This window comes from Elephantulus edwardii, unplaced genomic scaffold, assembly GCF_000299155.1.
Source record: "Elephantulus edwardii isolate Elephantulus edwardi_28Jun2011 unplaced genomic scaffold, EleEdw1.0 scaffold00014, whole genome shotgun sequence".
Taxonomy (NCBI): domain Eukaryota; kingdom Metazoa; phylum Chordata; class Mammalia; order Macroscelidea; family Macroscelididae; genus Elephantulus; species Elephantulus edwardii.
The window spans coordinates 23,820,763-23,838,055 of record NW_006399764.1 but is presented as its reverse complement, the minus strand read 5'-3'; the positions used below and the strand labels follow the sequence as shown (position 1 = coordinate 23,838,055).

Below are 17,293 nucleotides of genomic sequence, written 5' to 3'. Positions count from 1 at the left end.
TTAGAGCTGTTGTGCATAGGGTCGCTATGAGTTGGAAACGACTCGACGGCACATAACAACAACCTATGTAAAACTGTCAAGTGTAAAAGAGTTTTTGGTTCAATGATATATTCATTTAATTAATAAGGGGCACTGGAATGGTGGCTTAGTGGTAAGGAGCTGCCCTGCAACGGCAAAGGCACATGGTTCGAATCCACCAGATGCTCCACAGGAGAAGGTAATTACCTCCTGTGCAATTTACTGCCTCTCAAAACCCACTGGAGGGTCTGCTATGGGTGGATTCTGACTTGAGGGTACAGAACAAGAACAATTAATAACTAAGTTTATTAAAAGTCATTCCATTTTGTAAGCCAACCATGTATAATATACTTAGTTTTCTACTTGTCTAATAAATTACAAAGTGTGGTTTCCAACTGAGCCAAGAAAATACAGAAACAACTAAAGAGATCTATGTTTTTCAATATTTGCTGGTGGCAGTGCCATCTAGTTAGAGACAGAACTCTCTCCAATCCTGTCATCCTTACATTCGCTGCTGTCCTTCAATCCACTGTTAAAGTCACTGTGTTAATCCATTTTGTTGAGGGTTTCCTCTCCTTGCCAGATCTCTACTTTTCTGTGGAATGTATTTATCTAAGAACTGGCCACTCCTGCTGATATGTCCAAAGTGTGTGAGAGAAAGACTCTCACCATCCTTGCATCAATTGAGCATTCTATCCCAATACTTAAAAGGGTAAAAAAAAAAAAAATCTAAAAACTTGCAACACTGATTTGCTAGTCTCATACTTGCAGCCCCCTTAAGCAATTTTTTCCTTATAGAACAGTTTAAAAAAAAAGAAAAAGGATATCCTGTCTGAAAATATAAACTGTAATCACATTTCTAGTGTCCGCGGTAGCGGTTGTGGGGAGGCGGCCTTCAGAACGGTGCTCGCCCATCTCTCAGGACCCACTGTTCAACTGACCCATGTTCAACTGCTGTGTAATCACATCTATAATCTGAACATGTATATTCTTAGGCAAATAAGAAAACATTTAATGTGGCTAAACTTGAGGTGAAAAATGATTCATTTCTGAATCGGTGGTTAAGCATTCAGCTCTTAGTCAACATCCAAAAGGTTAGTGGTTCTAATATACTGACTGCTCTGAGGAGAAATACACGGCAGTCTGTTTCCATAAAAAATATCATTACAACTAATAAAATTTAATAATAATTTTAAAAAAATAACACATAAGATACCTAAAAAAAAAATTTGAAAAAAATGGCTGCTTTGGAAGTCCTGTGGGTCGGTTCTCTCCTGCCCTGTATCCTGTCTGGTTACTAGGGATCAGGATTACTCAAGGCCATGGGTTTGCGATACAAAGATATTGGTTATTTCGATTTAAATATCCTCCTTTAATGTAAAAATGATGAGAAATTAAGGGATTATTGTACCAAAAAAAGCGAACAATACTTACAAAAATTACTCTTGTGTCTAAAGTTAATTTTGTCACTAATTTTAAAGATTTGAAAATATTAAAAATTACATAAACTTAAAAAAAGATATTAGTTATAAAAACTCTACTGTGTTAGACAATGAAAATGACATACATATATTTTTTAATAAAATGTGATGCTTAAAATCAAGGATAAAACTTAATGATACAAAAAAGGGATATGGAAAGTACTGAAATATAAATTAAAAACACAAATTTATTTGGAAAGATCGAAGATAACAAGAGTCTTAAATTTTTACCACTATTCCTAATATATTAAGTATTCTAGTATACTTATGTTTAATGTGGCATTAATTCACAAGCAATTGTTTTTTAAATTTTTTAATAAGATAAAATAAATTACTTGCTCTTCTAAGGAGATATGTAATTAGGCTTTTGATAATTAAACCCGAGATGAGGCATTTGGTATATCTATGCCCCAAAAGCCAATAAATTAAGCATGCACAACTTTTAAAATTACATCATAATTATTAGGTTAAAATGAGATACATTTGAACAGTTGGGGAATTTAACTTTTATAAACTTTAAAATGTTATCAATACGAGTGAATCAACTACCAGTTTTAAAGTCCAAGCATCAACTGTTTATACATGACTAGGAACTGTTTGATGTATTATTTTAAATAAGCCTCTGTTTTCTTTTGCGTGGTTCTGAGTATCTTACTTGTTTGCGGATTGGCCAGACTGGTGAAGGCTCGTGTGGTCTGTGATGCTGGAACCTGTTACCAATGAGATTTTAATTACCAAAATGGTCAGCCCTGTTGGACTTGTTTCAATAGAGTTTGTAGACAAAGACCAGAAGCAAAGTTTGGTAGCCTACTTTTTAAAAAATTAGCCACTGAAAAATGTTATGCATAAGAAAAGAATCGTGTCTAACATAGTAGAAGACAACAGTCCCCCTAGGCTGGAAGACAGTCACAATCACCATGGCTGCAACAACATGTTGAAGTCACAAGCTGTAAATACAATCCAGGACAGAGCAAGACTCCACGACACTATAGACAGTCACCATTAATCACAGCTAGAAACAAAAGTACAACAACCACAGCAAGTACTGTTTAAACCTACCCACCAAAAACAACAAATATTTAGCTATTTCTTACCAATGCAATTTATCTTCCAGATATACAGTTCCATGGTTTCAAGAGCAAGTCAGTCAACAATAAAGACCTGCATAACTCTATACTCATTAGATTAATATTTTATTATAAGACCTCAAAAGAGAAGTGTTATTTAAATAAACATATTCTCAAGAGCACACATATTTCTTTGATGAGAACTTTCAACAGAAAATCCCAATGAAGAAAAACAAGTGGTAACGGTTCAAGAGAAAGTACCAGGCCTCATTAATAGAATGATTCTCAAAACATGAGTCACAGGAAGAATCAGAATTCACAGATTCCATTTCTCCCACAGATTATTATTTTATTGTACCTTCTCAGAAGCAGCTCTGTCATGCAACTGTCCACAACAGTGTCAGCTTATGAAAGCACTGATTGGTAAGGAATAGACATTTTTAAGTCCTAAACCTCATATTGCTGGAAACAGAAGTTTTTCTTGACATCAACGGCTTCACTAACCACAGCCTCCTCTTCCAAGCATGGAAATAGAGAATACAGGAAATCTCTATCATGTTGGTATCAACTCACTCCACTCATTCACCCATTTAAGTGAAGGCATTTCCGGTCACCTTCACTCATTCTCACCAGTGCCACGAAGTTCTCTAGGTTTTGTTTCCGTTTTTCATGGGAATTCTTTTGTGTGACAGTCAAGCAGCTGTGCTTGGTTCTTTAATATTCCTCGCCTGGGTCCCCAGCCGAGACCACTTTATAACATAAACGGCACAGTACCATTTTCACAGCGGGGACAACTGTGTTCATCTTCAAAAAGAGGCCTTAATAAAATGAGGCTGCAATAAACATGCTAATTCTGATCACAGGGTACTGCACGATGGCACCCAGAGTTAACTGGCTTCTCCCTGAAAGATGGTATAAGTTTTGGGGTTTTTTAAACTATAGCTATAATGGCTTACATTTCTTTTAAGTAAACATCCCTATTTCCCAGAACAATGTCTCCTGTCTTGTCTGACTGCTCACTGTGCATTTTACTATCTCATTCAGATTCACCTTCAGAGAGTGGTTCGCTTATTTATTTTATTTTTTGTCTTGCAAGGACTGACCTTCCTGAAACAAGGCATGCCATGCAATGACTGAAAGTATGAAAGAATCAAGTTAAATGGTGAGTAATCCAGTATCTTCACTGTGTACAATAAAACTAAAACCAAGCAATACCCCTTCCCCCTTCCCTCAAAACAAAACAAAACAAAACAAACAAACAAACTAAAAAAAAAGCCCCAAAGAAACACGGGAGAAGGAAAGAGAAAATAAGAATCTGGCTCAGGGTGTTAAGAAGTTAAGCTAAGTGAGAGCTCTAAAGGGGAACTCATTACCTGAGACCTAGACTTGGAGACACCATGCATTCTTCTCATGTTTTAGAAGTGACTAATCACAAAATACAATCTTTTTAGACAGAAAGTAGATACGTAAAAATGACCAATTACAAAATACCTCTATATTGTTGTTGTTGTTGACTGCCATTGAGTCGAGCATGACTCATCAAGACCCTATGAACAAAAGGCCTGAAGCTTTTCTGTAACTATCAACATTTATCAAAGTTCATAGTTTCCCAAGGCACGTTGTTTAGGAAGTGGATGCCACTACTGTTAGGTGCCTTCAAATCAACTATGATTCACAGTAATCCTATTTAAATATACAAATTAAAATTCAAACTCATTATTTAAAAGTGGAAATTGACTCACAGCTGATCCTCCAGCGTGGATTTCCAGGATGATATATGGCACCAGAGGATTCTGTCCACGTTTCCCAGAGTTGATGGTGATGGATTTGAACTTCCAGAGAAGGGTGGCCTTTGGCTTGGCAGTACAACAGCCTACAGATGATGCTGCCTGTGCTCCCTCACTTATACTGTAGTTTTTGAGCACCATCAAGTCGGAACCGACTCATCGCTGCCCCTTCAGTGAGTTTTCAGAGGCAGTAAATCACATGGGTGGAGGCTGCCCATCCTTCTCCCATGGAGAAGTTGGTGGATTTGAACCATGTACCTTTGCATTAGTGTGTAATTCCTTACCGCTAAGCCACCAGAGCTCTCTTATTTTATATACAAATGCTTAAAAGTAATCAGTCACAGAATATGATATAGTTATATGTGGATACATAAGCGTCATTAATGAGATTATGTGTGTGTTACAAACTAGCTAACTAAAATGTATCATGTGGCCAGCTAAATTTTTTTAATAATAATAATAAAACTTTATGTAAGTTGTATGCAAAGCTAGGTTCTTTATCAGTAAATAAGCACAATGAAGTTCTGCATTATACCCTGTTTGGCTGTGGTACTGGAGGTAATGGTGGTGGTGGGAGGTACAATGCTATTTGGGAATGGTTAAGTCTTTGAAAATAATCTTTAAAAATGACATGTTGTGCCATATGACATACAATGTGTATTTTCAAATTCTCTGTTATGAAGTCACTGCTGTCCAGCTGATCTGACTCAAAGCTGACCTGCCAGTGGGTTTTGAAGGCCCTAAACTGCCTGAAAGGAGACTTCCATCTTTCTCTCCTGTGAAAGGCTGGTGGATTTGAACTGGCAGCAAAGCTTTGGGATAGCGAGCAGGGCAAGAATCTACAGACCACACTACCAGCGGACCCGCCAGCAGGTTTTCAGAGGCAGTTAACTGCATAGTAGGAGACTGTCTATCCGTCTCCTGAGGAGGAGCTGGTAGATTCGAACTGTGTCCTTTCGGGATTGCAGCACAGCTTTTTAACACTAGGCCACCAGAGCTCCCTCTATTTTGCGATATACTTGGAGAAGTAGGACATTTCCTCAGATGATTGGAAACAAAATTGATGAAAATATGCTAGAACCTTTTACTTAAAAGGGAGTAATATAAAAAAGAAAAGTGGGTTCTTCATGCTCCTTTTTTGCTAAAGACAGGGAGAAGCTTCCTGACAATGAATAAAAAGAAAACTCTATGGATTTGATATTTCTTTTTCTTGCCAGTAGCATATAATAGAGAATATTTACATTCTACTTACCAATACGGACATTCATATATATGAATTGGAATGCATGTACATTTATATGTACCAATACATACATTTCTATGATGAATTTTAATGCTAATATAATACTCGGGAAGAAACTGGGGCCAGTAACCCAAAGTTCAGAGAGAATCCATTTCATTTGGATGGTAATGCCTCCGCTTCAAACGCCTTCTGTGGTCCGAACCTGCCACTCACTGTAGGTCAACTACCTAATCTATATTCCTTTACAGCGTTCTCACACTAGGTAAGGCTCAGCCCTTAATGTTCTCTAAATGCAGCCACACTTGAAGTTCTACTTTGAAGGAAACACGTGTCCGAGGCACACAGGTTCCGCTTCCTAACATATTTGCTTGTTTTCCCCTCTCTGGGCACCACAAACCCCAAAAAGTAAGCTGGAGGCTCCACACCTTTCTTCTACTTCCTCCCATCAGCCACATTTGACTGTGAGTTCACGCTGATGAACCAAATATGTCACTCCAGGGCCTGCTCAGCCCAGTCCTGCTGTTCCCCTTTCTTATAGAAACAGTCTTTCAGAGCCAGAGTAATCTGAAACCAGCCACTGAGGGAACATTTTCCCTCAAACACTCCCTTCAGTGCACATGGGTGGTCAGAGTATTATTTCGATGTCTTCTGCATTAGCCACACAAGGCAGATGTTTGAATCTCCAATTAATTGGGCTCTGCAGTAGCCTGGGTGAAAGAAACTGCTGATCTCGATCCAGTCTGCTCAGACAAAGGCCATCATGACAGCTGGCACGTTTTTCTGGCCTTGTCAGCAGAGTGGAGGGGGAAACAAATGGCCTTGTGGACGGAGAAGGCATCAGCCGAGGATCTGTGGACAGCACACACAAAGTGGGGTCTTTATCCAGGTCTGTCAAAGAGTTCCCTAAGAGAGAGAACTTAACACAGACCCAGACTCCTCAATAAGAAACAAGACCATCACATTCATTTCACTGTCCCTGACTTCTCTAAGAATGCCAGGGTACCACTCAGATATTTTTCAAAGGCTATTAGTAATAGAATCATCACTGGTTACTTGGAAATTAAAAACAGCAAGCTAACCTTGTTGTTGGTATTGTTGTTGTGTACTTTGAAATGAGGGTGCACCCACTGCTGAACCTCCAGCAGGTTTTCAAGGTGAGTTAATCTTCTGGGAGAAGATTACCCATTTTTCTCCCCCAGAGCGACTAGTACTTGGCATTGGAAACTTCATACCTTACCACTGAGCCATCCACTTCACCCCAAGAGAGGGCAGCCTCAACTCCCATACTCTGGGCATACTGTTAGGAAAGGGTCTTCCTTCGCCAAAGACTTCACACTAGGAAAGCTGGGGAGATGGCAGAGGAGAGGAAGCCCCTCAACCAGGTGGACTGACACAGTGACTGCAGCAATGGGCAAGCGTGTGTGAGAGATGGTGAGGATGGCGCAGGATAGGACAGGGTGCAGATCTGTTAGTCATATGGTCTCAGTGAGGGTATTTGACTGGACAACACCTAATAACAACTAGACACAAGAACTCCCCCCAGAAAGTCCCAACCCCATTAATTTTATCCTGCAAGAATCTATGAATGTAGGCCATTTTTTTTTAAGTATTGCATTTTTATGCTATAGGCTTGAGCGTGGCGTAGAGCGTATGCTATAGGCTTGAGTGTGGCGTAGAGCGTGATGATGTCGCAGAACACGACAAGATTCAGATCTGTTGTTCACTGGGTTGCTATGAGTCAGAGCCAACGAGGCACCTGCAGCAACAGACCACTTTCCTATGATCCAAAACATGCTTGGGGGTGTTCTAATGAAGTATGTCCAAAACATCTAAATATACAATTGGGGGGGGGGATTGAAAGAAAAAACACCACCAAGCTAATACTTGAAAAACAGAAAGGTTTTCATCATGAATATTCATACAAATTAACTTCCACGTGGCAAAGACTCAGAGAAAATCAAGATCAACATGAAAACGTTCTCATTTACTGTTTTCCTGCCTGAGCAGGTTAGATAAGGGAGAAGACACTGTATGGCTTTCCCCAAAATGGAAATCCACGTGACTATATAAGGAAAGCATGACCCCTAAGGTTTCTGTGTCCCCATCAAATGTGTGCTTCCCTCAATCCAAATAACTGCAATGATTTCCTTTTGAGTGATTAAGATATTTAGAAAGGAAATGATTTTGATATTTTTCATTACCTATATATTACCCTTTACACACAATTGCATTAGTTCTAAACCTGGTGAATGAATAGAGATTAAAATGTGAAAAGGATTCCAGCAAATGAGTCTGATTTCCCTTTGGATATAAAGATTTTGTAATATGATTATAATTTTGAGGTATTTTTTTACTTAAGATTATTCAAACAAATATATTTTAGTAGATATTTTGTAGGGTTTTGGTTTTTCTACTCCGATTTCATAGTCCCCAACTAAATTTGGCCTACATGCACATATATGCACTCTTTATAGCACACTCATGCATTTTATCTGCGGAAACTTTGTCGTCATTTCTACACACTTTATATGCACACTTATAGCATATCTTATAATAGCAAGTACAGTCTGTAAATATTTTCTGCTTCTAAAATCTGACGTCAATTTAATGCACTTATTCAAGCTCTTTCTTTTAGCGTCTTCCTCTCCCCAATAGCTAATGTCTGACACATCTGACTTCTAACTCTAGCTTCATTTTGTGTATTTTTCTTGTTTGACCGACTTTATTCCTTCCTCCACTTTAGGAATGGTTAAAACACACTACAAGATTCATTTATGTGATTCTAGCACAAGCTTACAGGCAGCTCTGCCAGCTCAGTGGTAAGGAGTACTCAGGTACCTGGGTCGAATGGGTGTCAGCTGTGAACTGGTTCTGACTCAGTGACACATAACAATAACAACATAAACTCTAGGCTGTAGCACCACCCCTCGCCGTCGCACTTACTCTTCCTTGTGGGGCAGAACTGGTTGACATATGGGTTGCTGAGTTCATTTTCAGTCCAGATGATGCCCTCCGGAGTACTAAGTTCTAGTCTTTAGTCTTGTCCCTTACAGGATGAGCGCTTTCACAGCTTTCTATTCTACTTTCTATAGTAGTTGGACTTTGTGATTGTGAGTTAGCTACAGGTCCTGAGCTACTGAACCCCAAGAACAGTGTTAGAAAATTAATCTGAACTCAGTCAATCTGGTTCCTCTATTATCCACCATCTTTTGCAGATGTCTGTGCCCAGCTACAGAGTTCAAACTCTAGCTCTGAAGTTACAGCCCATTTGGTTATTAGCACGTATCCACCAAGTTAATCTGTCCTACTTGTGTTCAACTCAACTCAGTTCACTATCCTCAAGCTGGAACTTCTAGCTGATGGTAGGTTTTGTGAGGCTGTAAACTGCAAGGGAGGAGACTGTCCTTCTTTCTCCCAAGGAGCAACTGGCAGACTTGAAGCACCGGTCTTTGCGTTGTCAGAACAAGTCCATACCCATGAAGCCACCAGAGTTCCTGGGCTGGGCTAGTGTTAGTTGATACAGTTCATCAATCCTTTCTTATCTGCAAGACTGGCAAGTCATGCATTTTATCTGCAGAAACTCCGTCATCATTTCTACATGTTTACAACTAGATGGAGAACTTCTGAGTCAGCTTAGTTTGCCACACCAGCATTTGTTTCAAGAATCTAAACAATAAAAATCTAATTACCAATATGTCCATTATTTACTTTTTAATCATCTCAAATCTTTCTCAAACTTTTTAAAATTAGTTAAAACATTATATATTTTAAAATTTCATCACTTTCTCCAGGCTGCTTAGATTAGCTATTTTTTTTTTCAAAAAATTAAATATCGTGTCATCTACTTTTTCCAATCTCATATCCATAAAGGAAATTCGGCCTATGTGATGAGGAATGCACACTTCTAAGCAGCGGTTTATCAACTCAATCAGGAGAACACATTTTCCGTGGAGGGAAAGTTCGGGTGCCAAAGACGTGGAAAGAGAAATATATCAAATTTTATATAAGATACAAATTAAAGGCATTCTTCAGAAGGGGGAGGAAGAAGCGGAAGAGAAATGGTTCTAATCTGTTTGTGTTCAGCTGTGGCTTCTCAATTTTGATCCTTTCTTTCTAACCTCCTTCATCTTAAGAAATTCTATTTTCCGTAATGCTGGCTTTAAAAAAAAAACGAAGCTGAAAGCAAACAAGTAGAAAGTCTGTGCGCAACAACAGACAAAAATGCCCAAGGGTTAGTCTGGAAATATCGGAGGTCAGGCTAGCCAAAGCAAGCACTGTCCTTCCTCTACACAACACACAGAAATTAGAATTGTCCCATCAGGCAGTAGTGATGAACTCCACTCTCTGACATTGACATCCCATAGGAAGGCAGAGAGTGGATGCACTATACTGAGAATTTGACAAGGCAGCTCTTTATTTCAAGACATTTCATGATGTACACATAAATACAAACACAATTTCTAGATTTCTTAGATTAGTGAATTCTTTTTACTCAATATTTTTAGTTTACATTTCAAGAGAGCTATGGTGGCATAGTGGCACGAAGCTACACTGCAATCTCGAAAGCACATGGTTTCAATCCACCAGATGCTCCATGGGAGAAGGAGGGGCAAGCTCCTCCCTTGTGATTAACTGCCTCTATAAACCCAATGGAGGGTCAGCTATGGGTCAGTTCTGACTTGATGATACACAACAACAATGACAACTTTTAAAATAAATATCCATTGGGTGGTGGTTGTTGTTAAGTGCCACCGAGTCACCTGCAGCTCATAGCAACCACTGGGTAAACCTGGCCAAACTGTAGAAACAAATTTCCTTTCTCACTTGCATTAATTGACACTGACTCAAGAGAGAGAAATTATTGTTAAAAAATATTTTTTTAACATAGAGGAGAAAGGTTTACTTGCTATACATCAGAAAGCTAGACAATGATGAGGGATGATAGGAGAATTAATGCCTTTGAGCTGTGGTGCTAGAGAAAAGTACTGACTATACCATGGACTGCTAAGAGAACAAACAGGTTCATCCTAGAAAGGGTGAGACCATCCTGCTCCTGGTAGGCAAGGATTCTGAAGCTTCGTCTAACATACTGTGGATACGTTGCAAGGCAGGACCAGTCCTTGAAGAGGGACGTCATGCTTGGGAGGCTGGAGGGACAGCGCAGGAGAAGAAGACTCCAGATGAATTTATTCAGTGACTGGGGTGATGGGAGTAGTTGTGTCATAGACAATGAGACTGACATGGGATAGAGCAGGGTTTAGGGCTGTTGTACACAGGGTCACTATGAGTTGCAGGCAACTTGATGGCACATAACAACAACAGCAAAGTAGAAAGGTACATCCCTTGCTCTTGGATCTGACCAACTCATTTTTCATTGAGGTTGTTCCTTTCATTTAGCAAATTTCACTGTCACCACAGTCATTTGTAGAAAGATAGCTTCTGAACTACAAATGAAAAAAAAAAAATCCATGCCCAAATTACACTAATATGCAAAACAGTACACCATCCCATTTTTTCTTCTAGGATCTCTGGCCATAGCCAAAATGGTCTCTGGCATATAAAACAGCTACTGCTTTGAGCCCTTGTTTTCTTTCTGATTAAAATTTCTTTTAGACCTATAATAAGAGAAGGTTTCATTTAAAGTTTGAAAATTATAAACATCTGATTTCAACTCATTTTCAATTGAAGTGCCATGGTTCTCAGAAAAAAAAAAACACAATAAAAAACATCTCAGATTCAGAAGTTCAACAATGACATTCATGCAAAAGTCTTGGTGTTGGGCACTTACCACGTAAAACGGTGAGTCTGGTGGACACACTTATTTCTCCCACATTATTCGAGGCCACACATTCATAAATGGCCTCATCGCGAGGGGTCCGTAAGGGTTGTATTCTGAGAACTGATCCCGATCCATCGTCAAACTCTATTACCTATTAGAGGGAACAATAGCTGTCACAGATGTTGTTACTATTGTTTACGTCTCATCCAAACCTCTTCACGTAGCAGCGAGCTGGCCGTTAGGCCGGGGGGAAACTCAACAGCACTTTGACACTATCTTGAGCTACTGTGGTAAACAGACAGCCGAAATGAATGAATCTTCTACGCAACAGAAGTCATAAAGCCACACACGGACATCTAACTGCATTTCTGCAGGGTTTACTCATGATAATATGCTACTGTGTGTGTCTAGAGCCAGTCGGTCCTACTCGTTTGGGAAGAGACTTTCTGTAATAATGGATAAACTCTTAGAACCATTCAGTCTGTGACACCACAAGTGCACACGTGGTCTCCTTTCATTACTGACTGAGGGTGGAGAATGAGTGCAGGCCTCCACAGACAGCTCTTTCAGGTGGGAAGTGTCTCATCCCAGATGGCAGAGAGGATCAAGCCAGGAGGAGTCACCGAAGAAATCTAGTACTCAGGCAGCCAACACTACACTTTTCACAACTCGCCGGCCTGATGGCTCGCATTAATTTTGCCATAAATCATTCCAGTGTTTATTCCAACTTAGCCTTTTCTGCATTTTGAGGCATTCACGCTATAAAATTGAGGCTTGCTTCACCATGCAGAAAATAAACATCCTTAACAACAATCCTGATTTCTCCATCACTGGGAATTCCACTCCCAAAGTGTTTATCAAACGCCGGTTCTCCGAGGCACTGCCCAGCTAAGCCATGTACTGCTTTGTTTAAAAATTACAATGCTGATGCTGAATACATAAACTAGACTGTAGAGTTACTGGTCTTTTCTAAACCCAGGTTCTAATTACAAAAAGTTATGAATATTGCCTTTACCTGTGCATAATAATGACATCAATACAACTAACTTTGAAATAAAGGGAGACTGCCTTATACATGGAGTTATTAAAATTTGGTGTTGGAGTGAGTATATGTTTGTACATGAGAGACAGAGATAGAGTGTATGCTTGTGTTTTTTTAAAAATTTTATTCGTTTTTGTGCACGTACCGTCAAATCAGATCTGACTGGTACAGGAGGATATTGTCCCTCCTTCTCCAGCAGAGCATCTGGTGGATCTGAACCAGGCATTTCTGGGATTACAGTGCAGCTTCTTGTCACTAGGCCACCAGAGCTCCCTGACTGAGTGCTTTTTAAGATACATCCACTTCAAGTCATCTGTGGCATTCACACACTTTCTAAATTCACAAAGATATATCCAAAAGGCAGCATTTCTCTGAACGCCCTATTTTACTTCCAGCTCTATTAAAAAGAGCATTTTCAAATGAAGGCACAGTTACTGGACTCTTTCAAATGTTCTATAATTTAATAATATGCATATTTTTAAGTGTCTCACTAGCTGACGTGCAACAACATTTAAACATCTTCAATACTAACTGAGAATCACTCATTCACTTACAATGACTGAGACTGAGCCAACCCCTCGCTGACCGTCAGCGGGTTCTCAGAGACTGTAACTGCACGGGAGACATGGCTCATCTCTTCCTGATGAGAGGCTGGTGGGTCTGAACCACCAGAGGGGAGCCATCTTTAGGACAGCAGCACAATTCTCAGACTACACCACCAGGGCCCCCAATTTCAAGAGAGAATAAATTATTATTAATATCAACAAATGGATGCAATCCTAAATTGTTTTCTAGTTAAGAGGTGTCTTCTTACAACAACAACACAAGTTTCACAAGCATTGCAATTTTCAAGTCAAGACTTTATTCAGTATCTAGTATTGATCATGCAGCATATTTAAATGAAGCACATGGATTAAAATGTTGGATGCTAACCACGAAGTTGAAGGTTCCAATCCCAGAGGTATACAGTTTGAATCCACGAGATGCTCTGCTGGTGAAGGACGGGCAATCCCCTCCTGTACCAGTCAAATTTGATGGTTGTTGTTGTTGTTATGTGCCGTCGAGTTGCTTGCGACTCATAGCGACCCTATGTACAATAGCCCTAAACTCCGCTCTGTCCTGTGCCAATCGCACCGTCTCTGACACTCCCATCCCAATTATCCCAGTCACTGAATCAATCCACCTCATAGAGGGCCTTCCTCTCCTGCGCCATCCCTCCACCCTCCCAAGCATGATGTCCCTCTCCAAGGACCGGTCTCTCCTTACAACATGTCCGAAGTAATTTAGACGGAGCCTCAGAATCCTTGCCTCCAAGGAGCCACCCGGTTTAACCCTTTCCAGGACAAATCTGTTTGTTTTCCTAGCAGTCCATGGTATTTTTAATACTCTTCTCCAGCATCACAGCTCAAAGGCATCAATTCTCCTTCTATCCTCCTTGGTCATTGTCCAACTCTCTGATGCATAACAAGTGATTGGGAAGACCAAAGCCTGTATCAGACGCACCTTAGTCTCCAGCGTGACGTTGCTCTTCAGAGATGATGAGGATTAGAGCACAGCTGACTTTCCCAATGCAATTCGCCTTTTAATTTCCTGGCTGCTGGTGCCAAGACTGTTGACTACGGAGCCAAGTAAACTAAAGCTGTGTACAAGCTCAATCTCTTCACCATCCATCCTGATGCTGCCAATTGGTCCAGTGGTGAGAATCTTTGTCTTCCTGGCATTGAGCCTCAATCCATATTAGAGGCTGCAGTCCTTGACACTCTGCAGCAGGAGCTTCAGGTCCTCTTCAGTTTCAGCAAGCAGGGTTGTGTCATCCGCATTTCTCCTTACAGAGCCCAGCCTCCCGGATAATCTGTTCTGCATACAGGTTGAAAAGGTATGGAGATAGGATGCATCCCTGGCGTACGCCCTTCCCAATGGTACATACAAAAAATAATAAAATTTTTAAAAAATTTAAAAAAAACTGGAGGTTCAAGGTTTTGGTTGGTCTTTTTTCTTTTCTTTTGTTTGAGGTTCAGGTTTAAGTTTTTTAAAAAAGAAAACAAAACCAGTCATTGAAAATCCTATGGAGAATAGTTCTGTTCTGACACACATGGAGTCACCATCAGAATCCACTTCCTAAAAATTCTTTTTAATGTATATACATATTATAAAGGTACTAAAAAGATTTTCTTCCAAAGACTTGATTCTATCTGGTGTAGGTGTTTTGTGTAAAATTAATTTCCTATAGATGTGCTGATATGACTCTAATTAAGAATTACAACCTAAGCACAGCTGTTAGGAAGCACGGAGTACCATAAAATCATTTTTGCAAGATTTTCTTCAAGAAGCCATAATCATTATCAAGAATAATATAATGCTTTTCACTGACAAAATAATTCACCTTAAACTGAAAAACTGTGTACCAAAGATAAGCACATATATTATTTTTACATGACTGAAAAAATATTTCTGTGTATATATTTTCTGTCTTAAATAAAATTTTAATGAAACTATTTAAAATAAACTTAGTATTATTAAACATTTATTTAAAATGCTACTTTTCCCTAACTATTCTCAAACAACAATTCTCAAACATAATTTAAAATGTACTATCTGTAAATTACAGTGCAGATGCCCATTTTCATCAGTAGAATTAAGCAGAATTTTGTGTGTATGTGCATTTGAATCATTTATGGCTCTGTGGCAAGTAGTTCAGCTTTTCTGAATCTTTTACCTAGTAGCAGCCTGTTAATCGCCCAAGTTGTGTATTATTTCATGAAATAGATTAGTTACTTGGGTGAAAATATTGTGGTTTTTCAGTCTGGAGTAGTGCAAGTGTCCTGATACTCCAAGGAATCCTGCTGTCCTCTCTGTATCATAAATTATAGATTCATTATTGTGATCTTCCAAGCCTTCTCTATGAACATGTCTACCCTTGTTTGCTCAGGAAAGAACACATTTCTAAACCATCAAGCTCCTCACATGAACTCCAAAAAGATTCTCTGAACTGTTTCATCATTTTCAAAGCAATGACCTTTCTTCCCTGAACAGTGGAAATTAGCTACAAAGTCAACCCATCTAGGTAAGTTCCCATCAATGTAGTAGTCTACATGAAAATACTGAAGCAAAACTCTCATTCATGTCCCTACTACTAGCAAAACACAGGTATAAGGAGTAGGAGAAAACTTCATCCATTACTAACTTCTATTATCCTTCCTTTTGATAACAGGAACTTGAATTCCCTTTCGAAAAACTGTTCCTTCATTCTAAGCCAGGGTTGATTCCATCCCCAGTAATAAATGGATTTCAATTGGCTTAAATAAATTAGCATGTATCTATCATCCATTTGTTTCCACAGATTGGCTGAGGATGGGAGAGTATTACCCAAGCGCTAGGAAGTCTGTGAAACAGAGAAGCTATGAGTCATCCTGTAGGCTGTTGTGTGAGAATATGAGGCTTCCTCCCGACCCTCTAGGGGAGGCAGCCTGAGGATGAAGTGGTCAGAAAGTGGTCTTAGGGACACTGCTGAAGCCCTGATAAGAGAGGGGACAAATAATGAGCTCCAAAAGCCGTGTCTGGAAATCACTCGCAGCTGAGTTTTCCACCCCACGGAATATGAAGAATGCCCACTGATACTTGATGACAACATCAGAGCAGAGCCAACAAATATCATACAAACAAAAGCCAGAGTGGACAGTCCCCTCCTCTCCCCCCCCCAGAGAAATAGAACAATGGACCTAATACCTCAAATCTCTGGTTGCTGACTTTTTTTCCTTTTTTGTTCCAGACAATTTTTGGTCTTGGGTCTCCTGTAGCTTGGCAAATAAAAGAGGCAACTCCGCCAGATACTCCAGTCTGATCCACGGGAGTTCGTGTAAATCGTGGAGGTGCTGAAATTAAAAAAAATATATATATGTAACATACATAGTCACAATTAATGGAAAAGCATACCACAAACTCTTCCCCCATTTGCGGTGACTGCACCCACAGTTCTCCACCTCATTTCCACTCACAGATACATCCGGGGATTAAATGCACTAGAATTGCAATATTAGAAGTACTCCTTTTCCTTTGAGACTACTGAAAGAGGAGGTAACTTTTTGGTCAAGCCATTGGTTAGCACTTTTATTGCCAAAATCAGTATTAAGGCAAAGATCCAGTAAATTCAAATAGCAACATGACACATTAATTTTTATTACCAGTCTAAAAAAATCCAATTTGTCCTCTGTAACAAAATGAGCTCATCAATCAAAGAGAGTAAAATTTTAACTCTGCTTTGATACCACTATCAGGACCCTGTCAGGAAACAGCATTGGCACCACTGAGCCATTAACACTGGTGACACTTGAGACAAATTCTAGGAAACGTTAAAGATGCAAGAAATATAGAGGTGAAATAGGCAAGAAAAAAAAAGGGAGGCAGTGGTAAAATTACTAACTCAGATACTGTGAACAGCCTTATTTGAAACTTCACAATCTCAATGAAAAATACTCAATCAAGACTTAAAAGGTCATGGAAAGAGAACACAAACAACTCTCAGCCCTTTGCTGTCTATTACGGGTTAACCCATGACTGATCCTACACAGACTTTCCGAGGCTGTAAATGACATGGGAAGAGATTGTCTAACCTTCCTCCTCGTGGATTCAAACCACCAGAGAAGTGTCTGTCACCTGCGGGTTAAGGGCCAACTCCCTAAAGGTTAGGCCACCAGCGCTCTCCACATGTAAATAATAGGACGTTTTAAAGAAAGATATGGTGGGACTTTACGAGCATCAGTACTGGAAAGGAAAAGATTTTTAAGAAGTATCTGGCTGGACAAAGACCAAAGAGTACTGACGAAGAATTGACGCCTTTGAGTTATGGTGTCAGAAAAGAAGAGAACAAACACGTCTG

The 17,293-nt window shown here is 39.6% G+C and overlaps 1 protein-coding gene across 4 annotated transcripts in view; it reads right to left on the bottom strand.

Annotated features, from left to right (window-relative positions):
* PTPRD (protein tyrosine phosphatase, receptor type, D) overlaps positions 1-16,283 on the bottom strand; it is a 367,796-nt gene extending 351,513 nt beyond the window's left edge. For all 4 annotated transcript variants that reach the window (XM_006881300.1, XM_006881302.1, XM_006881303.1 and 1 more), the window contains exons 1-2: positions 16,144-16,283; positions 11,385-11,526 (exon numbers count right to left, since the gene is read on the bottom strand). The gene's annotated coding sequence lies outside the window, so the exon portion shown is untranslated. The remainder of the gene's footprint in view (positions 1-11,384; positions 11,527-16,143) is intronic.
* Positions 16,284-17,293: the final 1,010 nt, after the last annotated feature.